The sequence below is a fragment of the Sturnira hondurensis genome, unplaced genomic scaffold (assembly GCF_014824575.4).
Source record: "Sturnira hondurensis isolate 20B ecotype Veracruz unplaced genomic scaffold, ASM1482457v3 Scaffold0001538, whole genome shotgun sequence".
Classification (NCBI taxonomy): Eukaryota; Metazoa; Chordata; class Mammalia; order Chiroptera; family Phyllostomidae; genus Sturnira; species Sturnira hondurensis.
In genome coordinates this window covers 1,604,110-1,629,641 of record NW_028074169.1, presented here as the reverse complement: position 1 = coordinate 1,629,641, position 25,532 = coordinate 1,604,110, and the positions used below count along the sequence as shown (strand labels likewise).

The following is a 25,532-nucleotide window of genomic DNA, read 5'->3' as shown; positions in this document are numbered from 1 at the left end:
CAGCTGTCTGATAGCTGAGAGGGACCCAGGAGAAGGACATGCTCTATAAGCTTTTCAAGATGCCTGATGATGCAACTGGTGACAGCTGGAAACCTGCACTGGCTCCACCTCCAGCTCTCCCTGCTCATTCTCCTCCCTACCTGGAACCTTTCAAAAAATTCTTTATTTCAAATCTATGTCTAAATCACTGTTTCATCCTTTTAATTTATCTTTGAAGATACTGCTGTTGTAGAACTGAGGAGTAAACATCTTCAATAAAAAAAAGGGATCATCTCCCCAACATATATTCCCATATGTCCTTGTAGGTGTAGTGACTATCACTGAAAGAAAACACAAGGAAATGGAAAACAGAATTTAACCAGGTACTTGGGTCAGCAGTGAGGAGACTTCTTTTAGCAATATGACTTTTGTGTCATTTGCTTGTATTATTTTATCATTTTTCTCTAAAAACAACACAAGTTTTAAAGCCCTGTCCATAGACTTAAGTGTAGTAAAATGGGTTTGGAAAAGTAATCCACAAAGGTTAAGTGGCTTTCTCTGGAGACAGGAGGGGTAATTAAGGAACTTTTGTTTGATTTGTAATGTTGGCATTCTTCACAAGTAAAACATATTCGTGTACTACTTCTATAATTAAAAATAAAGTAAATGGTACAGCTTAAGAGGGCATTTTGGCAATACACATGACTAAAAATACACATGCTCTCTGCCCCCACCAGTTCAGTTCTAGGAGTTTAACCTATCGATATAATAGCACACCCATTAAAGACTTCTTTCCTAGAAAATCCACTTAAGTGCCATCAGCAAAAACTAGAAATGGCATAAATGTATAACATTAAGATATAGTTAAGATAAAGTTGGTACAAGTGTACAATGGAGTTTTATGAGAACTTTTAAAAAGAATGATGTGGCTTTATATGTACAGACAGACAGAGTTCCCTTAGAGTTCAGTACAATATTGTATATATTGCTACCATTTTGTTAAAAAAAAAAGAGCGGGAAGAAAAATAATGAGGAGGGTACAGATATACAGATATGCTTGTCTTTACGTGAGTTTTTCTGAAATAATACACAAGAAACTGGGAACAGTGGTTGACTCCAATGGGAACAAGGGGACTGGCGGACAGACAGGTGACCGGAGATCTTTTTGTGACACTTTGCTATACCCTTTTTGTAGTCTTTCAGTTTTCTCAATTTGTTCGTGCATTGCAAACACGTATCGATTTAAAAAAAATAAAAAAAACTTCTTTTTTAAGGAAAGTACCTTCCTGCTTGGTTGTGCTGTGAGGGAAAAGCTTCCAAGTCAACAGGCCTTTGAGTTTTGAGTTCCAAAGCCTCTGTTCTGTTGCTGCCAGGACCTGGAAGGCTCATGTCAGCCTCCAGGGGCCCAGTTGGCCCTATCTATTAAGTGACCTGATCTCCCTTCCGCAACAGAGGAGCCGGGCCGCTTCGCCCAGCAGCCGCGAGCTCGGCTCCCTCCCCGACCCGCGCTCACCGCCAATGATGGTCCGGATGAGGGAGGCGTGCCCGGGGCAGTCGACCAGGGTGACCTGAAGCTCCGACTCTCCGAGATCCGGGCCGGCCTCCTGCGCCAGGTCTGACGCGGGACTCGCCAACCGTAGACGCGCCGGTAGCGGCACCGAGAAGCATGAGAAACCCAAGTCGAGCGTGATGCCACGCTCGCGGCTCTGCGGCTGCTTGTCGAAAGCGGCGGTGGAGGCCGTGGTGCTCAACGCCCGCGCCAGCGCCGTTTTGCCGCTGTCGATATGACCCAGCACTCCCACATTCACATTCACCCGCCGCCCCGCCATGCCACCGCCACCCAGGACACCCGCCTTTTCGCCTCTCCTGCGGTGGACGCTGCGGTCCGACTCATTAAGCTGCCCCCCTCCGCCGCCCGCGCTCCAGGCACGCCCGTTCCGGCACCGAAGTTTCCGCCTTCCAGGCACCTGAGGGAACCACCAGACACCTTGCAGGGGCATGGGTGCCCCAGGGACCGGACTCAGCAGAAGTCACCGACTACAGGGGTGCTATTATCTGGCTCTTCCTATCTGAAGCTTGGAGGAGCCTGAGGTTGGGGAATCTCATCCATCCATCCTGCCATTCACTTCAACAAGGTACCAGGCACTATTCATTGCGTTGGGAGCTGTAAAGATCACACACAAATAGGTAGGTGAACTAATGACTGAACCAGACCGATTCAGAGAGTGATAAGCCCTCTAGGAAAAATAAAAGCAAAGATTTAAAAGGACTGGGACACCAGGGGAAGAGAGGGCAGCTACCTTACAATCAATATATAGGCTTGTCAGAGTTGCTGTTTAAGCTGAGGCTCCAAGGTTGAGAAGGAACCAGCCATGGGAAATCTAGGAGAGAGTGCTACAACACAGGAGAGAATGACTCAGGAATTCTCACCCTCGGAGTCTATAGCCTGCCTTAGGATGAGCTACAAAGCTCCATATTTTATGTAAAATATTGTTTATGCGCATGTGCTAGAGAGAGATTCCATAAATCTTACTAGATTCTCAAAGTGTCTAGAACTACTAAAAGAGTTGTCATCAACAGATTTAAGTGTCTACACTGGCCAGGCAGGTAACTCAAAGGAGAGAAATTAACAGTATTTGAGGTGTCAGAGGGTAGTAGAGACTGAAGTGGAGAGCATGTTGAGTCTAAAGGGGGAAACCATTGCTCAGTTTCAGTCAATTGACACTAGCCAGGACTAATAGCCTAACACTGCTGATCTTACCATTTTTCAGGAGAAGAGAGTATTTCTATATGAAATCTGACTTTTGCATGTCAGCAACTAATTTAGCTTTTAATTTAAACACGATTGTGGCCAAGCACAAAATTTGTTCAATTTTGCCTGGCAGCCAGTTTGCCCTCTGTGACAAGCCAGGCAATGTTCTGATGTAATCAAGCCTGTAGTAAGTGCTCCCTGATGCCTACTGTGGTCCAAGCCTTGCATTAGGAGAAGGGTTCCAGAGATGAGCAAACACAATCCAGTCCATCCTGCAGCACAGGAAGGGCACAGGCTGGGGTAGGTATGAGCCATGTGCTGCCACTTGACAAGAGGCTTGCACAGCATAAGATGAAGACTTAAGGGAGGGATTTGGGAAAGGGACACTTATATTTTTTAGGCACATGGCACTCGCTGATGAAAAAGTTGCTGCTAAGTGCATATACACACAATACCCATACTAACAACAGTCCTTATCTGGCTGGTATTCCCATCTTATAGAAGAGGAAACTGTCCCAGAGAAAGTCATTAAATCAACATATATTGAGTAGCTCTGCGCTAGGCATTGCACTAGAAGCACTGCACATCAAAGAGCCTGATATACTCTCTGTTCTTCTTGTCTAAAGGAGGGAACAAACAAGTCAACATCATCCCATAAAAGGAAGCCAATAGGAAGAAAATAGCCCAGACTTGGTGGTGAGGATGTGTCAAGAGAGACCTCTCAGAGGAATAAACTTGTAAATTAAGTCCTGAGCGAGGGAAGGACAATCTGGCTAGTGTTTACCAACCCATTTTCCTTTTTCACCTGGGAATTCAGCTAGATTGCATGTCTCAGACTCTCTTGCAGTTAGCAAGGCCATTGACTGCATTCTGGCCCATGGAAACGGGGGGGAAATGATATTGGTTACCTCCAGGCATTTGTTAGGCAATCCTCCACACTCTTTGCCCATCTGCTGGCTTAATGGTGAAAACTCCAAAGGCCAGAAAAGGGCAGAGTCTCTAGATGGAGGGAATCTGGGTCCCCATAAAGTTGTGAAGCAGAGGAACATAAAGTTTTGTCCCATGCCCAACCTTCCAACCTGCATAGGTCTGTGGTGGGGTCACAAATTTTTTCTTTAAGCAACTGATACTTGGGGCTGTAGGTTGTAGCATTACCATAAAACAGTCAGTTGGAGAATGGAGGACTCTCTCCCATCAGCCAACATGTCAGCAGAGGGAGGCTCTTACACTGAATGCAGAAAGTTAGAAATATCATGGATAGGGCCCCAAGAGTGCCAAAAGCTAGCAAAATAATTGAATAGAAAAAAGGCACCCTACTCTGGTACCAGATTGGGGGTGTGACCAGGGGAAAGCAGGCACATGTGCCATAGAAGTCAAAATGACACAGGAGGAGGTATTAGACCAAAGAGGCCTGTTAGTCTAGCCTGGGGGAAAAAGGGATTGGTTGGGAGGTGGGCCCACCTAAAGCATGCAGAAGTTAATTGGTCATTTTGAGGGAGCCCCCAGTCCATCCCAAGCTCAAGCTATTATAATATCATGGTAACAAAGACACTCTCCTGCCCACCTGGTGTTGCACTTGCCTGTGAGTTCATGTGCTCTCTCCCCTAGGAGCATGTGATCATATGGCCCTAGCCATGTGATTGTATGGCCCATGGTTGTGTGGGCTCCACACTCAGGCTCCAGGAGGGAGCCTGAAATGAACAACCAGGAACAAGCTAAGTTACCTGGATGGGGACTAAGGCTGCTCAGCAGTTGACTGGAGGCTACAAAGAACTATACTTTAAAATGGAGCAGGAATTCTGGACACTGGCTTTTGTCTTGGCCTTGCTGAGGACATTGATGGAGTTTTCCATGGAAGAAAGATGAGATGGTCCTACAGACAAGAGTCCACCATTCCCCCAGATTGTGCAGCACCTGAATAAAAACTCTTTCCCTTTGCACCAGTACCTGCCTCACAAGTTTGGCTTTTGTAGTGGCTAGCAGCCAAACCTCCATTTTATTTGGTTACAGTAGCAGTTAACGGCCTGTTATACCTAAGAGCTGCCCAGTGGAGGGACTGGAATTAACCTATGTCTTTATGTCTTCAGCTTTAATGACCCTCCCTCCAGAATGGCTCCAAGACTGGTCCTACCCCACCAGCAGCTTGGAGCATGAGCCCCATAGGGAGTCCAACCCTGTATCTAAAGGGTCAAGGAGATGGAAGCTCTGGGGTTGTCTGAAAGTCAACCATATTCAGACTATATCCCTGGGGTCAACTGAATAGCAGTAAGAAATTGGACAGGACTGGAAAATGCTGAGGTTTCTGTGCTATGGGCAGCCTCCCTCCACCCATGTGTCTTCATTTCCCCATCTTGCAAATAGGAAACGATAAAAATATGTCTTCCACTTTTAAAATTTTAGTGGTAAAAGCAGTAGACCTCTTCTTTTTTAATCTTCACCTGGGGATATGTTTGTTGACTTAGAGAGGATGAGAGAGAGAGAGATGTTGCTGTGAGAAACATCGATTGATTGCCTCCTATACACAGTCCAACCAGGGATGGAACCCACAGCTAGGTAAGTGCCCTGACCAAAAATTGAACCCACAACCTTTTGGTGTAAGAAATGATGGCTCCAACCAACTGAGTCACCCTGTCAGGGATAGACCTCTTTTTGAGGGAGGCTTAGTGAATAGGTAATAGAAGGAACTGTGTACCTTTGAAGAATATTTCCCACTGACTACACTTGGTGATGAATTGGAGGTGCAATGAGGGAGAAGGAGGTATTTGGGATTATCCTCCAGTTTACACCTTTAGACATTTATTCCTTCATTTACTCAATCAGCCAACCAATATTAACTGAGTAACTGCTCTGTGGTAGGTATGCTTCTTGCCAGGGTACAACAGTGACTAAGACAAAGAAATAAAGTGGTTGAAAATGGCTGGTGGAGGGGAGCACACTCATCAACAAAGAGGCATTTGAGCTGACAAAGACATAATGAGAAGGGCTAGCCAGGCACAGAACCGAGGGAAACTGAGGAAAGAATGTGCAGGAGAGAGGGAATGGTGGGGAGACCCCAAGCAGCAAAAAACTGGGCCACATGGTATGGTGGTAAGATGGGAGGAGAAATTGCAGGAAAACCTTACTCTGAAAATGTCTTTCCTGGTATGATTTTAGCCTGACAATGTAGCTTTCTAGACCAGGAGTATCAAACTCATTTTCACCGGGGAGCTACATCAGCCTCGTGATTGCTTTCAAAGGGTGACATGTGTAATTTTAGGACTGTATAAACATAACTGCTCCTTAACTAGGGGCAAGGAGCTCACCCTACCACGAGGTAGAAACAAGGTGCCAGGCCAGATAAAACAAGGTAGTGGGCCAGATTCAGCCTGAGGGACTTGTGTTTGCCACCTGTATTCTAGACCATCAAAGACAGAAGCTCTGAAGGACCTGTCAAAGGCTGTGATGTTGTACTTTGTTAAAAAACTATATATATATATGGTCTTCATCCTTGTTCCTGGCACAGAGTTCCAAAAACCCTTGGAGTTTCTTATGAGGAAACTAAGATGTATTAGTCATGTTAATGAAACTTTGGGGGGGGGTTTCCTCTTTGTTTTGGGGTTTTTTTCAAGTACACTTGTCTCCATTTTCCCTCTACCATGCCCTCCAGGTCCATCCATGCTGTTGCAAAGGGTAGGAGCTCCTTCTTTCTTTCTGCTGCGTAGTACTCCATCATGTAAATGTACCATAGTTTCTGATCCACTCATTTACTGGTGGGCACTTAGGTTGCGTCCAACACTTGGCACATGCCTGGGTTGCAGGCCATATCACTAGTATGGGGTGTGATAGAGGCAACCATACATTGATGTTCCACTCCCTCTCTTTCTCCCTCCTTTCCCATCTCTCTAAAAATAAATAAATAAATAAAATTTAAAAAGGCACTCCCCTTTTATCTATATGCTTAAACAGCACAGAATACACACAGAAGCATAACAGTGAATCCAGGAAGGACCCAGAGCTCAGTGTTCTTACTTCTCTTTACACTCACTCCCTGGTGGTCTTTCCTGTCTCATGGTTTTAAGAGCCATCAACTCTCAAATGTAGGTCTCTACCCAGACCTCTCTCCTAACTTCAGGTTCATACATACAACTTGGATGTTTAACAGATGTTGTGAACCACTCGGCCTGGTTTCAGGAATTGTAACTACTCACCATGGCTAAGGATGAGAGAGCAACCTCCAGAATGCGAGCCATAGGAGACAAGTCTTGTCTCTGGTAGCATATGCTGTCTCAGTTTCCTCTCCCTGCCCCCAGAGCATGGTCGGTGTTGATTATGGGTAAGTCTCCTCACAGGGAGGAGCAACCTAAGCCAGATATGATCACTTGGGAGGCCATCATGGAAGGACTCGGGGAGCTGCAAAAAAGAGTGAGCAATGGACCCTTTCCCCTTGGCTATGTGACATAGCCCGAGTCCCCATGTCCTCTGGGAGAAGCGCTTCCTGGCTCTAATCCACTTAAGCCTGAATACCTGATGGAGAGGGATACAGCTAGAGCGGATCCTGGGGAAAAATCTGGCATCACAAAGAATTCCTAAAAAACCTGTGAAACCTGCTCTGCTAAGAGTGCTTTCATTCATATGTTAAGGGTCCAAGCAGGAAACCCTAAAGTTTCAGCAAAACCCCCTTCCTGACAGATACTGACTCAGACTAAGCCCTCAGATTTATTTGAAATGTTATCTACTGTTTAATTCTTGCTGCCCTGTATTACTGTGTATTACAACCCAATAAAGGCCCCTGGAGGAAGGGGCTCAAGGCCCTTTTCCTCTGAGAAACTGGCCACCTCTCTTCCCCAAGCAGATCATGTCTTGGTAGTGTTTACTTTCATCCATGGCAGATGGGGGTACTTGTGGGAAAAGTTACCCCTACAAACAGACATCTCAAATTTCATGTCCTCATTCCACCAACTTCCCCTATCACAGTTGATGAAAACTACATTCTCCCAGTTCCTCAGTCAGTAAACCTGATTCAATCCATGAGTCCCCTCTTCCTTTTATATCCCACATTCAATTCATCAACAAATCCCATTGGTTTCACCCTTAGAATGCAACCAAATCTCACTATCTGCACTGTTAGCACTTGCTCCAAGATATCATCTCTTACCTGGATGACTACAACAATAGAATTCACTCTTTATGGTTTATGGTTCTACGAACTTTGGAAAATCCACAGAGTCATGTATCCACCACTATAATCAAGACACAAAACAGTTCCACAACCCTTCCCTAGAACATCATGTAAATGGAAGCACATAGTGGATAGCCTTTTAAGTCCATCTTCTTTTTTAAATTTTATTTATTTGATTTTTAGACAGGGGAAGGGAGGGAGAAAAGGGAGAGAACCATCAATGTGTGGTTCTCTCTTGAGTGCTCCCCACTGGGGACCTGGCCCACCACCCAGGCATGTGCCTCAACCGGAAATTGAACCACTGACCCTTTGGTCCGCAGGTGGGCACTCAATCAACTGAGCCACACCAGCCAGGGCGAGTCCACCTTCTTTCACTTAGTGTAACGCATTTGAGATTCATCCATACTGTTGCATATAACTACAGTGCATGCTCCTTTTTACCACTGTTTAGTATTCTGTTGTATGGATAGATCATCATTGCTTTATGCCTTCACCTGCTGAAAGACATTTGGGTTGTTTCCAGTTTTTTTGGCTATCACAGATAAAGCTGCTCTATGTATTGGTTTCTCTGTGAACATGTCTTCATATTACTTGGGTCAATACCTAGGAGTAGGATTGCTGGGTCATATGATAAGTATATTTAAACTTTATAAGAAGCCGCTAAACTGTTTTTCAGAATGCCTGTTCCATTTTCCATTTCCCAGCAATATATGAGTGTTGTTTTGTTTTAATTTTAACCTTTCTAATAGGTGTGTAGTGGTAGCTCACTGATATTTTGATTTACTGAAATAATTTCTCTACATCAGCTCTTGCTTTCCTGCAGCCTGTTCTCCACATAAAAACCAGAGCAGTGCTTTTCACACATACATTATACCATGTTATGCTTCTCAAAACCCTCCACTGTTTCCCTATCTTGAGGCATAATAGTGAGAAGCTAGGAAAATTTCTGGGCAAGTGGAATGGGGAAACTGAGGCAAGATAATTAAGCAAGGCCAAGCAATTTGAACAACTTATAGCCAGCTAGTGAATTGCAAGACTTTATCTTCCCTTACCAAGGACACTTAAGAGTGTATACCTCTCCTCTTTGGCCAGCGAATATGAGCTTAAATCACCTTGGTCAGGGAAATACAGAAGAGACCAAATTAATGCTGTTTGTGCCAGCTAAACCCAAAGATAGTTAAAGTCAGGGGAACAAATAACAAAGACCTAATTCAGCCAGACAGACCCAAGATATAATTAAAACAGTAAAGCAGACCAAAGAATAATCCCAAATTCCCTATGCTCATTCTAATGCATCAGCATATTAAAAATGCACCTGGAAAACTGATGGCTATTCTGTTGAAACCCTCCCCCAAGATTTTCACCAACAGAAGAGAGAGAAAACCCCCAAGACAAAGACCAGATGTGGGCTCCCTAGAGCATGCCCATGACTCTTCTTGGGCATGAACTTTTTATTTTCTCCTAAGCTCTAAGGGCCCCCATGAGACTTGCAACCAGGGGAGCAGTGGGCAGTGGCAGCTCGTCCCAGCTTAACCCCTGTTCCTGCCTCCAAGGCCTCCTTTTTCTCAGACTCCACAGTGAGCTGACAAAAGCCTGCCCAGGCTCACTTCTTTCTATAACGTTTCTAGGGAGCCAAAACAGAGCACTGCCTAGGTTCTCTTCTGTTGCTTCTTCTACCCTAGGTCCTTCATTTTACAATCCCCAACTTTAATAAACATACTCTCAAAATCATATGGACTAGTATTGTGAAGTTTCTCCTGCTTCAAGTCAAGAACCCACACAGTGTAGGCTGGCCTGAAGCAGACCCACTCTGGCCTGTCTGGTAACAATGTCACCCAGAGTAAGAGCCAAAGTCCTCACTGTGGTCACAGCAGTCATAGCAGTCACAGGGCCTTGCAGTCCTCACCCACCATCTTCTATCTCTGAACTATCTCCTACTTTTTCCTGATTCCAGCTCCACTGTTCTCCTTGCTGTTACTGAAAGCCATCAAGTATGGACCAACACAGCCTGGAACATTCTCCATCTCCCTTATCTGTTCATTTTTTCTTCTGCACATATCAGCCTTTAACATACTTTATCATTTAGTCCCTTCTTATGCTCATTACTTACTGTCTCCCCTCCAGGTGTTTAAACTTGGGATACTGAAGTATCCTAAGACCACTGTCAGTGTACTGTCTCATACAGTGCACATAAGGTGGCACTAAATAAATATCTCCATGAGGGGAGCCAGTAGGCTGGAGGGAGAGAAGAAGACATTCCACTCGAAACACATTGGTATTTTTGCATTTAAAAAATGTCCTAAAGGCATCAATGGGACTAAGATCCATTAGTTTTTAAGCCCTGGTGAGAAAATCATAAATTCTTTTCTTGCTGTTGCCTGGGAATAGATTTCTCACTGCAGTCCACACCATCACTCTTTTCTTGAGCCACCCTGAACCTGTGTGACCCTGCAAGTAGATAGTGCTGATCTACCCTGCCTTACACTTGCCCACTAGCTGCTCCCTTTGCCTGGCATGCCTTCTAGAAGACTCTTTCATGTCATATCCTACATTAGTCACAATTTTTTAAGGGTAAATGACAGAAAGCCAACATTACACTGACTAAGCAAAAAAGGAAACACACTGGCCCATGGTACAGTTACAAGCACAGACTCTGGCAGCAGACTGCTTGTGCTTGAATCCCGCCTCCACCATCTGAAAACTATGTTGTCTTGAGCAAGTTATAAAAACCTTTTTGTGCTTCAGTTTCATTTGTAGAGTAGAAGAACATCATAGTTCCTAGTTCACAGGGTTGCAAGTATTAAATGAACTGATCTTTGTGTAACACTTAGAACGATGCCTGGTATATGGAAAGTGCTATATCAGTGTTTTGTTAAATTAAATAAATAAACCTAACTAAAAAGTCCAGGAGAAGAGATAGTTACTCTCAGAGCCTCATCCAGGGCTCAGATGATGACACAATGGCACCAACTTTGTTTCTCTTCATATCTATGTTCCCCCTTCCTCTAGGTTGCTTTCATTCCCAGGCGGGCTCTCTCCTCATGGTGACAAGAGGTGCCAGTACCTCCAAGTTTACAACCTCGGCAACTGTACATAATTCCCACTTTAAGTCATTGTCTTTGATGAAGTTGTGTGCCACCCCCACCCAACCAAGCAAAGAAATACACTACATGCTCTGCCTAGCCAGGCATAAGTCATAAACTCACTCTGAGTGCCAGAAGAAAAGTATGAGGAAGGGAAGGGATTCCCTGTAAAAACTAGAGTAGTGTTACCAGCAAAATCCAAGTCACATGACTCCCCTCCATTGTATCTTTTGTCTCTATCCTGGCATGTACCACACTGGGTCAAATTTGCTTTATACCAGGCTAATGCTCTGGTGCTTTCTCCTAGCCTAGAAGGCTAAGAATGCCTTATACATCTCTGATTGCCTGGGGACTAGCACATGCAAATGCTCCATAACTTTTTTTTAAGTGAACTCGCCCCGAAACCTCCAGCCAAGAAATAGCTCCTCTGCAGCAGACTCCTGGGTCCCATAGTCCCACAGGCTGTGCATGGTCCCTGAAAAATGATTGACAGGAAACCGTCTGCAGAAGTGTGATTATTTGGAACTTGTTCTTAATGGGATGCTGTTTTCATGTAGTTCAAAGTCCTTTACAAATAGCTAATAATTAATTCAACTTCATTAAAGCCAATTAATCTAGGATTAATTATAAATTTACCCAGAGGTAGTTATTATACTTTGCTCTTTGATTTGAGTTTTGGCTTTAAAGATCCTTTTAGGTGTGAAATGGAAATTTCTCTTTTCTCTGAGGATATCTACCTTGCCAGTGATTGTTAACCATGTACCTTCCTCCATATGTCCCATACTAACCTCAGATAGGATTGTCACCCAGGCCACCAGCCATGCTTCATGGCATTTCCAGCATTAAACAGATCTACTGGTGCCATCTTAGCCACAGGATAAGGAAAATGATGTCCTGGCAAGAACTGATCCCATGAAGGTTCAAATCATGGCCCTACCTCATGGTGACTGTGTGACTCACCATTTCTTCCATCTGAATGTAGGTTGATATTGTACAAGATCATTTTGGTATATAATGGTCAGTATCCAGTCCCTCTTCTTCTGTAACGCTCTCAATTCTCCTTGGAGGCATCTCACTTCCTTTCCTATTGGTCGCTTTGGGTGCTGATTCCACTCTAGCACCAGGGATGAATCTGAGATTTAAGTCTCAGGTTCACCCCTGCCTTTGAAATTTGTTTGTTAGTGAGCCACTAGCCTTTGAAATTTGTTTGTTAGTGAGCATGTGATCCAAGTTAGCACAATCAGAGAAAAACCTGGAATTTTTTCCAGGACAAACAATACAAAAATGTGCCCTCTGATACTGGATCTGATAAATCAGTTTGGGCTGTGATGGGACCCCAGAAAGGGAGCCTGGCCCTGTCAGAATAATGGCCCTTCAAAGATGTCCATGTCCTGGAACCTGTGAGTATGTTACCCTACAATGGTAAGAGGGACTTTGTGGGTATGACTTAGTGAAGGTTCTTAAGATATGGAGATTATCCTGGACAATCCTGTAGGCCAGATATAATCACAAGTCTCCTTATTAGACGGAGGCAGGAGGGTCAGAAGCAAAGAGTAAGACTCTACCACCCATTACTCTATTTTAAGATGAAAGGTCATGAACCCAGGAATGTACCTGTTGAACCTAAAAAAGAAAAGACAGTGGATTCTCCCCTAGAGCCTTCTTTGGAGTTCCTGGAAGTGCCCTGTTTCTGTTTAAAAGGCATGACAAAATTAACCCCTTAGGCCAGAATACATACACAGAAGGCAAGTATTAAAAGAGGAAGTTCATGTCTTTATACCCCAAAGCTCTAATACCATTTTCTGTGGCCCTCCCAGTGCTAGAGCCCCTTGTAAAGGGTCTCATTTAATTCTGTAATTTAATCTCATAAGTGGTTGTTGTGATTGCTGTTTTATAGCAGAAGTATGTGAACCTACAGAGATAACTGCTCAGAAAAGGTCACATTTGAATCCATGTTGTCTATAAAGAAATAGGAGACTTCCGTGCTGCCTGAAGCACAGGGCCCATTCATTCCCCGCCAGCTGATCCTTGTTTTATATTAGGTTTCCTCAATCCCAATGATAAACCATCTTTATAATTTATGTACTATCCAGGTGTCACCTGACTTATTATTTTTCTTTAAATTGACCAGCTTTTTGGTTTTTTAAAAAATATATTTTATTGATTATACCATTACAGTTGTTCTATTCCCCCCCTTCATTCCCCTCCACCAGCACACTCCCTCCCCCACCATTCTCCCCCCCTTAGTTTATAACCACGTGTCTCAAGTTCTTTAGATTCTATATTTCCCCCACTATTCTTGCCCTCCCCCCTATCTATTTTCTACCTACCGTCTATGCTATTTTCTGTGCCTTCTCCCCCCTTCTCCTCCTCCCACTCCCCTGTTTCTAACCCTCCATGTGTTCTTCATTTCTATAGTTCCACTCCTGATCTAGCTGTCCTCTTGGTTTGCTTTTGTTTTAGGTGTGGTTGTTAATAACTGTGAGTTTGCTGTCCTTTCACTGTTCATATTTTTCATCTTCTTTTTCTTATATAAGTCCCTTTAGCATTTCATATAATAAGGGCTTGGTGATGATGAACTCCTTGAACTTGACCTTATCTGAGAAGCACTTTATCTGTCCTTCCATTCTAAATGAAAGTTTTGCTGGATAAAGCAATCTTGGCTGTAGGTCTTTGGATTTCATGACTTGGAATACTTCTTTCCAGCCCCTTCTTGCCTGTAAGGTCTCTTTTGAGAAATCCGCTGACAGTCTGATGGGTACTCCTTTGTAGGTGACTGTCCCCTTATCCCTTGCTGTTTCTAGGATTCTCTCCTTCATTTTAGTCTTGGCTAATGTAATTATGATGTGCCTTGGTGTGTTCCTTCTTGGGTCCAACTTCTTTGGGACTCTCTGAGCTTCCTGGATTTCCTGGAAGTCTATTTCCTTTGCCAGACTAGGGAAGTTCTCCTTTATTATTTGTTCAAATAAGTTTTCCACTCGTGGCTGTTTCTTTCCCCCTTCTGGTACCCCTATAATCTGGATGTTGGAATGTTTAAAGATGTCCTGGAGGTTCCTAAGCCTCTCCTCATTTTTTTGAATTCTCATTTCTTCATTCCTTTCTTGTTGGACGTTTTGTTCTTCCTTCTGGTCCATTCCATTGATTTGAGTCCCCATTTCCTTTCCATCACTATTGGTTTCCTGTGCATCTCCCTTCATTTCAATTAGTTTAGCCTTCATATGTTCCTCTAATTTGTGACTTTGTTCCTCTAATTTGTGACTATAATCTACCAGTTCTGTGAGCATCCTGAGAAATAGTGTCTTGAATTGTGCTTCTGAGAGGCTGGCAATTTCTCGGTCGGTTAGAGTTATTGGCTCTGGGACTTTGAGTTCTTCTTGCACCATCTTTTGGGTTGTTCATGCCTGTTCCATAGCAGGATCAGAGCCCTAAAGTGTTCACTAGAACCGGGCAACTAAGTCGCTGGGTTGTGACGCTGTATGTGGGGGCGGGGTCAAAGAGGGAGTATGGCGTCCTGTCCGCAGCCTGCCGCCACGGCCCTCACCGGTGCCGCAGTTGCTGCCGTCACCGGGCTCACGCGTTTCGCCCCACTGCACGAAAGTGTGCCACCGCCGTCAGCCCTCGCCCCCTGGGGCCTGCGTGGTCTGTCTCACTGTGCGTGAATATGCACCCGCGGTCTGCCCCGCACCCCAACTGGTTCCCGTCTGCCAGCACGCCTGGGTCAGGGGCCCTGTCCTGCCTGACCCTGCTCGCTGCTAGCTCCGCCCCTCTTACCGTCCCCGTTGAACGGTTAGATGTAGTTGGACTTCCATATGATTCAATTTTCTGTCCTTTGGTTGTGTCTTTGTTTCTCCAAACCTTTGTTGTATTCAAACTCGGTTGTGGGAGAAGGCACAGTGTTTCCACCTATACCTCTATCTTGGCGGAAGTCCTAGCCAGTTAGCTTTAAAAAGTGACTCCTTTTGCCCTGGCTGGCGTAGCTCAGTGGCTTGAGCTTGGGCCTGCGAACCACACGATCGTGGTTCGATTTCCAGTCAGGGCACATTCCTGGGTTGCAGGCCAGTTCCTAGCTAGGGGACTCATGAGAGGCAACCATACATTGATATTTCTCTCCTTCTCTCCTTCCCTTCCCCTCTAAAGATAGATAAATAAAATCTTTTTAAAAAGTGACTCCTTTAATTGAAGGAGAAATAAGTTTTGGCTTATTTGATTCTGATTTGTTTGCATCTTGTGGACCATAGTTCTGAAGTGCACTCCAGACATTGGGAATTATCCTGTTTATAATAATCACAAGTAGTCTCCCTGGTGTCCTGTATTCTCGCAAAAGTTTGAAATACATGTTTGCATCCAGTAACCATCAAGCAATGATCTTCCTAAGGCTAGACCACCAGAAAAGTAACAAAGACAGTGACCAACTCAAAAAATGTTACCCCAATGTCCTGACTTGTGAATACCAGAGATTCAGCAAAATGTTACCATGACCCGTAAATACCACATGGGGATTCAGCAAAAAAACTGTGAGAACTTCAAAGTGATAGCTGGCAGTAATGCTAGTGCCTTAAATTTTGATCACATCTCTGTTTGACAATCTGACTTAAAGGCAGGTGATGCGGGAGAATTATGAAAAACAAGACAACACTTCTAAAAGTGAGTCACTTACGCTAAGCCCCAAGTCACCAGAGACTTTAAAAGTTTTTTTTAAATAATTAACTTATTTTAGAGACAGGGGAAGGGGGAAAGAGAGGGAGAGAAACATCCATGTGAGAGAGAAACATTGATCAATTACCTCCTTAAAGCACCCCAACCTAGGACCTCGGACCTAGGCATGTGCCCTGACCGGGCATTGAACTGGGGACCTTTCACTTTGGAGGACAACCCCCAACCAACTAAGCCACACCAGTCAGGGCAAGACTTGATTAGTTTTTGGCTCTTCCAAAAATGGAACCGTAAACCAATCAATCAGGAATTGACTGATAAGCACTAGTTAGGTAATCTGCTTGATACACCCCTTGCAATCTCCTAAGAGAAAGTGACCTTGCAATAACCAATTTGCTTTTTTGCTCAGTATAACGTCCTGGTTCCTTCTTCTTCTTTGTATAAAAGTCTTTTGTTTTATACAGCTCCTTACTATCCACTAATTGGATGTTACTCAATTCATGAATCACTGAATAAAGCCAGTAAGATCTTTAAAATTTACTTGAATTTTGTTTAACATTACAAAGGATATTAAAAGATATGAACCAACATCCAGATGAAGAGATAGATAGGGCAACAAAAGAGGAAAGAGCTTGGAGCTTTCATGTTCTCTGAGCATGCTACTCTCCCCAAATCTCCATATGTTACCAACGTATAAAGTTCTGTGAACCCCATCCTTTTGAGTATTTATGAAGGCTTCATTACACAGGCTTGATTAATTAAATGATTAACCACTGGTGACTAATTAACCCAGCCTCCAGCCTCTCTCCCTTCCCTGGAAGTCCCAGGTGCGGATGGGGACTGAAAGTTCCAACCCTTTAATTACATGGTGGTTTCTCTGGGCAACTAGCTCCCATCCTTATGTATTTGTCTAAAAGCGACATCATTAATATAATAAGAAATACCACTTCCACCAAGATGGGGGCACAGGTGGAAACACTGTGCCTTCTCCCACAACCAAGTTTGAATACAACAAAGGCTTAGTAAACAAAGACACAGCTAAAGAAAAGAAAATTGAACTATACAGAAGTCCGACAACAACGAACCATTCAACCGGACTGGTAAGAGGGGCGGAGCAAGCAGCAGAGCAGGGTCAGGCACGAAGGATCCCCCGACCCCAGGCACCCAGGCACCCAGGGTAGCATCGGGCGTACCCAGTGAGGGCGCAAGGCCGCAGGCTGACTGCGGTCACACATTCACGTGCAGATAAACCAGCAAAGGAGTGAGCAGTGAGACTGGCCGTGCAGGCCCCAGTGGCTGGAAGCAGCAGAGGGGACCTCCATTGCTCCTCTTGGACCCCACCCCCATGTACAGCATTACAACCCAGAGACTGAGTGGCCTGGCCCTGGTGAACACCTAGGGCTCTGCTCCTTATACAAAACAGGTACGAACAGTCCAAAATATGGCTCAAGAACTCAAAGCCCCAGAGCCGATAACTCTAAGTGACCAGGAAATAGCCAGCCTCTCAGATACACAGTTCAAAACACTGGTCATCAGGATGCTCACAGAACTGATTGATTATAGTCACAAATTAGAGGAACATATGAAGGCTAAACTAATTGAAATGAAGGGAGATGTTCAGGAAACCAATAGCGATGGAAAGGAAACTGGGACTCAAATCAAGGGGGTGGACCAGAAGGAAGGAAGAAATGACCAAACAGAAAAAGGTGAAGTTACAAGAGTTCCAAAAAATGAGGAGAGGCTTAGGAACCTCCAGGACATCTTTAAACGCTCCAACATCCGAATTATAGGGGTACCAGAAGGGGGAAAGAAAGAGCCACAAGTGGAAAGCTTATTTGAACAAATAATAAAGGAGAACTTCCCCAGTCTGGCAAAGGAAATAGACTTCCAGGAAATCCAGGAAGCTCAGAGAGTCCCAAAGAAGTTGGACCCAAGAAGGAACACACCAAGGCACATCATAATTACATTAGCCAAGACTAAAATGAAGGAGAGAATCCTAGAAGCAGCAAGGGATAAGGGGACAGTCACCTACAAAGGAGTACCCATCAGACTGTCAGCAGATTTCTCAAAAGAGACTTTGCAGGCAAGAAGAAGCTGGAAAGAAGTATTCCAAGTCATGAAATTCAAAGACCTACATCCAAGACTGCTCTATACAACAAAACTTTCATTTAGAATGGAAGGACAGATAAAGTGCTTCTCAGATAAGATCAAATTCAAGGAGTTCATCATCACCAAGCCCTTATTATATGAAATGCTAAAGGGACTTATCTAAGAAAAAGAAGATAAAAAATGAACAAAGCAAGAGGACAGCTAGATCAGGAGTGAAACCATAGTAATGAAGAACACATGGAGGGTTAGCAACAGGGGAGTGGGAGGAGGAGAAGAGGAGAGAAGGTACAGAGAATAAGTAGCATAGATGGTAGGTAGAAAATAGATAGGGGGGAGGGCAAGAATAGTGGGGGAAATATAGAATCTAAAGAACTTGAGACACGTTGTCATAAACTAAAGGGGGGGAATGTGGGTGGGAGGGGTGTTCAGGGTGGAGGGTAATGAAGGGGGGGAATAGAACAACTGTAATGGTATAATCAATAAAATATACTAAAATAAAATTTAAAAAAGACTAAGCAGAAACTATCAGCCTGAGGGCCATGAGAACAAAACAAGCTTAAATAAGATGGAATCAGAGAGAGACTAAGCTTTCCCTCTGTTACAGTTCTTTTTTGTTCATTACTTAAGTCTTGAGGGAAATACGGCAATCTGTAAATATATACAATTTTTATAAATAAATAAGTAATAATAAGAAAAAAAAGAAATACCTTTAAAGATCTTATCACTTAGAAAATTCCAAAGTAGGTTTTAGGAGCCAGAAACACAGACAAAAAACACATATATATTTCTTATTATAAATTATAATATCACAGCTACTGTGAATAACGCTGCTAGGAACATTGGTATACAAATATCTGAGTCCCTAGTTTTAGTTCTTTGGAGTATATCTAGACGTGAAATTGCTGAGTTATATGGTAAATCTGTGTTTAACTTACTGAGGATCAAAGAAACTATTTTCCACAGTAGCTGCACTCTTTCACATTCCTACCAGCAATACATAGGGGTCCAATATCTCCATATCCTTCTCAGTATTTTTCTTTTTAAAATTATAACCCTATGAATAAGTATGAAGTATATGTCATTCTTTTTTATCCTCACCTGAGGATATGCTGACTGATTTCAGAGAGAGGGAAAGGGAAAGAAAAAGAGGAGAGAAACCTTGATGTGAGAAACACCGATTGGCCGCCTTTCATATGCACCCCAATGGGAAGCCAAACATGCAACATAGGCATGTGCCCTGGCCAGGAATCACACCCATGACTCTTCCATTTTCAGGAAGAGGCCCACAAACTGAGATACACTGGTCGGGGCTCATTGTAGTTTTGATTTGCGTTTCTTTAAGGTCAATGATGTTGAACATTTCTTCATGTACTTATTGGCCATTTGCTTATCTTCTTTAGAGAAATATCTAACAAGTCCTGTGCTCATTTGTAAAGTGGGTTGTTCTTTTTTGTTTAAACGTAGTAGTTCTTTATATATTCTATACTTTAAAGCCTCATCAGATGTATAATTTGCAAATATTTTCTCTCATTCTGTGGATTATCCTTACAGTCTCTTGAGAGATAGTGTCCTTTGATGCATGAAAGTTTTTAATTTTGATGAAGTCCAAATTATCTAATTTTTTTCTTGTTGTAAGTGCCTTTGGTGTCATATTTAAGAAACCATTGCCAAATCAAAGGTTATAATGATGTACCCCTACATTTTCTCTTAAGGTTTTTATAGCTAAGGGCTTAAAAGCAGGTTTTTTATCCATCTAATTTTGTATGTTGTACAAAATAAAGGTCTAACTTCTCCCTTTTGCATAAGAATATTCAGTTTTCCAAGACTATTTGTTGAAGAGACCGTCCTTTCCCCATTTTATGGTCTTGACACCCTTGAAAGTATGTGAGGGTTAATTTCTGGGCTTTGTATTCCATTCTTTCGGTCTGTATCTCTATCCTTATGTTAGTACTGCACTGTTTTGATTACTGTAGATTTATAGTAAGTTTTGAAATCATGAAGTAGGAGGCTGCCAACTTTGTTTTTCTTTTACAAGATTGTTTGGCTTTTTGGTGTATTTTGAAATTTCATATGAATTTTAGGATGGGTTTGTCCATTTCTGCCAAAACCAGTAGTGTGCATTTTAAAATGGGAAAGATTATATGTATTTATATCCTGGTTTTTGTGTTGATTTTGTATTCAGCAACTTGGCCCTAACAGTTTGTGTGTGTGTGTATTCTTTAGGGTTTTCTATATATTGAAGTAGGTTATCTAAGAACAGAGATAGCCTTTATTCCTTTTCAATTTGGGTGTCTTTTATTTATTTTTCTTGCCTAATTGTTCTGGATAAAACTTCCAATACTATGTTGAATAGAAGTGCCAAAACCAGGCATCCTTATCCTGTTCCTGATCTTAGGGTAAAAAAATTTCAGTTTTTCATTGTTAAATATAATACATTTTAATATGAAAAAGATTGAGTATGTTTATATTATGTGGGGAATTATCAGGGAGAATAGATGGAAATATGGAAAATGATCAAGGAGAATAGATGGAAATTCAGGAAAAGTAGGATAATGGGTAGAGTGAGGTCTCTGAGAACGAATGGACCCCAGATTGTTATCTGAAACCCAGTTAGTAGGGTTAGTTTAACTAGGAGGAAGTTCATGTCTGTTTTTGAGTTAGGAAACAAGGATAAGCCAGCAGTGGTTGGCAGACAGAAGCTCAGAATGAGGAGTAAGAGTTGTTTCCCAATGTATATGCTCCCCTTTTTCACACAGGAATAGAATTTTTAGTGAGGCATGTATCTTTCCAGCTCCAGACTACGTTTCCCAGCATCCCTGGCAGCTATTTGATCAGGTCTGACCATTGGGATATGAATAGAAATGATTGTGCAACTTGAGGTCAAGGTTCAAGGAAAGGAGCATACCCTCCCTTCTTCCTTTTCTTCTTGCTGCTTCAAATACACCTTTCAGGGGGAGCTTGAGCAACCATCTTGGACCATGGGATAGAAGCTGTGTGTGAGAATGGCACAGTAACATGACAGAGGAAGAGAGATCCTTAATAATTATAGAGCTCACTAGGTAGAATACCTGCTTGGACTTTATGTGAGAAAAAGTAATTTCTATCCTGTTTGTTAACTATTACTTTGTATCTCTCTGTGGCTGCAACCAAGTTAATATCCTAACTAATATAATAATAGTTGGGCAGCTCTGAGTGCTCAGCTGAAGCTGGAAACAATAACCATGAAATGGTTTCATGGAGCTACTGAACAATTATCTGCTGACATATATAGCAGCCTTCATGAGGCAGTGGAGAAGGCAGAGGTAGGCTTGACCTGGGCTTGTGGGTTCAAAGGTCAGGTGTGAAAGTCGTCAAGTCCAGGAGGGAGCAAATGGTTGGAAATCAAGTGACTGAGGAGCTTACTTGTACTGGAGAAAAGAGGAGGGAATGGATTGGAGGTGAAAGAGCCAGGGTCATAGGAGTGAGAGAATGAAAGAGTTCGCAGTCCTGGGGTTTTCACACAGTACAATTCTGAAATGTAGCAGTCCACACAATTACTTGCATTTGTATCATTATGTTGATAAAGATTTTCATAACCTACAGATAAAAACCTAAATCAAACCATTTTAAATCCCAATGTCAGTGCCGTATTACATTGCTAGTAGAGCAAGGCTGGATCAGGGAATGTAAAAGATTTTATGAGGAATTTCTGTCAGCTTTCCTCTGCTGTATTGGCTTCATTCTCAGGCAGAGTCTTCCCATGAAGTAGGCAAAGATGACCTGGAAAATATAAAAGTACCAGGACTGTCCTTGGACTCTCCACTCACATTCCCAAACCAATCTCCTTGTCCAGGAGGATGGGATACTTTGATAGGCTAGGCCAGATTCTCGGTCCATACCTGAAACGATGCTGGGGGTGGGGTCAACCCATTCCCCCACTTGACTCAAAGTGGGAGAATGGTGGTTCTCTAAAGAAAATTAGAGTGATGAGAGCCAGAGGAGTTGGTTGGATTATGGGTAGACAAAATAACACACATCTCCTACTGTGGGCCTCACCTGACCTTTATTCACCTGTGTATTTCAGACACTGGCCAACTATATAGACTTCTGTCTAAATAAAAAGTATTGTCTGGTTCTGTAACCAGGTCCAGCTTCTTTGTGCACCAGATCTGGGGTCTGGGACTCTGTCACTCAATTGATCAATTTGTCACACTGGACAAATTCTATCCTCTTTAGGGCCCCAGTTTCCTTACGTGTAAAATGAGAATGCTAAGCTAGATTAATGATTTTTGAATTGTTCTTTAGCTGTAAAATAATGGAACAGCTTTACTCTGGCTGATGTAGCTCAGTTGGTTGGAATGCTCCTATAAAGGTTGCAGGTTCAATGCCTAGTCAGGGCACATAACTACATTTGCAGGTTCTATCCCTGGTCCAGGCAATGCTTCTGTCTCACATCAATGTTTCTCTCTCTCTTCCTCTCCCTCTAAAAGTGATTTTAAAAATGTTTTCCTGTGAGGATTAAAAAAAAAAAAGAACAGCTTTGGTGGAAGGGGATGTAGGGAATGGAACTGGTATCCTATATTCTCAGCCCTCCCCTTCCCCACTCATACTAGCAATGAATTAATTAATTCTACAACTCCAGAGAATGTGGTTTGAAAACCACTGGACCAAGTCCTCCAAGGGATTCCTCTGAGCTTGTCTTTATCTTCCCACCTCCATATTAGGATGGAAGGAAATCTCTCTATACTTTGTTCCAATGTTTGGGGGCTTAAAATAAGGAATGTAAAAGTGGTTTTCTCTCCAAACTACATAATACACAAAGAAGTTAGTTCCATAGAGTGCCTCGCTTTGACTATTAGTTGGAAGAAAGGCTCCCTTATCCACAGGGTGAAAGGAATTGCTCCTCACCTATGGATATGACCAGGAATAAGTCAATGAGATGCGATCCTCTGGGGTGACTCAGAGGCGATAACATAGGGTTGATGGATAATAGGCCACAAGTAACAACCACAGCTTTCAAAGTCCTTGCTTCTTTTTCAAACTCTTAAAATGCCAAAAGTTTCCATTCACAGACAGAAACCATTACCAAGTCAGAAAAACCCAGTGTGTAAAATACATGCAGCAAAACTGCATGATTTCAAATGTGTATGTGGGGTTCTAGAAAATTATTTGAATTCATAAGATACCTTTTGAGCCATGCTGTGGGCCAAGGACTGGGGTTAAAATGACAAACAAGTCTAGCAGGGTAGCTCAGTTGGTCAGAGCATTGTCCTGATACCCCAAGGTTGTCAGTTCAATCCCAGGTCAGGGCACATACAAGAATCAACCAATGAATGCATAAATGGGACAACAAAAATTAATGGGACAACAAAAATTAATGTTTCCCTTTCTAAAATCAAATAAAAATTTTTAAATGTTTATAAAATTATGAAAAACACAAATGTGATCTGCACTCTCATAATGCCTGTAGTTTAGTGGGAGTGACAAACATTGACCCAATAATCTTGCAAATAATTAGAAACAGATTCAAAAGTTATGATGGACAAGTACAAGGAGAGGTGAGTCAGGAACTACTAGCTAGATTTGAAGTCAGGAAGATATGTCTCAACCCTAATGCTGGCTGTCCTAAGCTCTGGGTAAGGACTTACTTTTATCTGCACCTCAGTTTACTCATCTGTAACATGGTGACATAATATGTGCTTCTGAGGAACTCTTACCCATTTATCAAGATTTGACCCAGGCATTTTCACCTCATAATGCCTTCCTTCCCCGGCATTCTAGGCTATTCCAGGTGGCCTTGCTCTGAGCTTACACACCAAGTGGGTGTACCTGTTCCTGCACATTTCATGTTGCAAATTTCCCAATTAAAGACTAAGCTCTCAAGGCTGGAGTTTGTATTTTATCTCTGTATTCCTAGTGCATTGTAGTATCTGGCTCATAGCAGGTGCTAACAAATATTTGCTGAATGATTGGATGGATAGGGAGAGTACACTGGGGAACATGGAGTGTTAATAACATTGTGAAACCTGACATAACATGTTTGCTGGCTAATTGTCTCATCTGAGGTCATAAGACTGGGTGAGAATCATATAGGCTGTGAAGCCATTAGGTCCTCAGCTGATGTTCCAGTTCTGATTATTTACTGTGCATTTTTGGGTAGGTTACTGAACCACTTTTAGCCTCTGTATTTATTTGTATTAGAATTATACTACCTTACAGGGTTGTAGAATTTTGGAAACAAAAAATGTTATTTACAGTCAATTTAAGTAAAGGAGCAGGTGGAGGTGAGGAGAGCCAGAGGAAGGTAGTTCCCTGCAGCAGTGATTGGCTGTATGAGCTGGGCCTCCCCAAGGAGACACAAGGCTTAGGAGTCAAAAAACTGAGTAAGCAAAAGTCCAGGCTTAAGCTCTAACTCTGTCTCTCCATTTCCATGGAACTTTGCTGAAGAATAAGATGCTCCAGTGCAAGATGTATAGGATGGCACAAGAAAACCCACACCTGGGGACTTTCAGCCAAGATGGAGGAGTAGGTAGATGCACTTTGCCTCCTCGAACAACCAAAAGGACAACAAATTTAAAAACAAAAAATAACCAGAACTGCCTGAAAAATCAAACTGTATGAAAGTGTGACAACCAAGGAGTTAAAGAAGAAACATTCATCCAGACTGGTAGGAGAGGGGGAAGATGGGCAGCTGGGGAGGAGATGACTCGTGGTAAGGAAGTGGCTGGAGGACCAGGGCAGGCAGGGTGGTGGCTGGCAGATCAGGCAAGGCAGCAGCTTGTGGAGCAGGCGGTCGCATGTTTGCGTGAGGATAAACTGGGAGGAATAACAGGGGAGTGAGACAAACCGTGCAACCCAGGGTTCCAGTGCAGGGAAATAAAGCTGCAAAACCTCTGAATGAAAAAACCCTGTGGAGGGTTGAGGTGGCAGGAGAAACTCCCAGCCTCACAGCAGAGTTCACTGGAGAGACCAACAGGGTCCTAGAACATACACAAAACCACCCACCTAGGAATCACCACCATAAAGGCCCAATTTGCTTGTGGGTAGCAGAGGAGGTGACTGAAAGCCCTCCAAGAGCTGAGCAAGCAGCATTGTTCCCTCTCAGACCCCCTCCCCCACATACAGTGCCAGAGAGCAGCCAAGTGGGTTGCCCCGCCCTGGTGAATACCTAAGGTTCTGCCCTTTACAACTAACAGGTGTGCTGAGACAAAAACTGTGGCCCAAATGAAAGAACAGAGCAAAGCTCCAGAAAAAAAATGCAAGCAATGACGACATAGCCAACCTATCAGATGCAGAGTTCAAAACACTGGTAATCAGGATGCACACAGAAATGGTTGAGAATGGTACAAAATAGAGGCAAAAGTGAAGGCTATGAAAAGTGAAATAAAGGAAAATGTACAGGGAACCAACAGTGAAGGGAAGGAAATCATGTCTCAAATCAACAATTTGGAGCAGAAAGAAGTAAACATTTAACCACAACAGAATGAAGAAACAGGAATTCAGAAATATGAAGAGAGAGGCTCTGGGACCTCTGGGACAACTTAAAACATTCCAACATCTGAATGATAGGGGTGCCAGAAGAAGAAGAGGAAGACCAAGAAATTGTAAACTTATTTGAATAAATAATGAAGGAGAACTTTCCTAATCTAGCAAAAGAGTAGACCTTCCAGGAAGTCCTGGAAGCTCAGAGAGTCCAAAAAAAGTTGGACCCAAGGAAGCACACACCAAAGCATATCATAATTATATTACCCAAGATTTAAAAAGGAGACAATCTTAAAAGCAACAAGAGAAAAGGAGACAGTTAGTTACAAAAGAGTTC

General features: G+C 43.0%; 1 protein-coding gene across 1 annotated transcript in view; it reads left to right on the top strand.

Annotated features, from left to right (window-relative positions):
- The first annotated feature begins 1,929 nt into the window (after positions 1 to 1,929).
- RUVBL1 (RuvB like AAA ATPase 1) overlaps positions 1,930 to 25,532 on the top strand; it is an 84,197-nt gene continuing 60,594 nt past the window's right edge. Inside the window, exon 1 of the mRNA XM_037030155.1 lies at positions 1,930 to 2,166. The gene's annotated coding sequence lies outside the window, so the exon portion shown is untranslated. The remainder of the gene's footprint in view (positions 2,167 to 25,532) is intronic.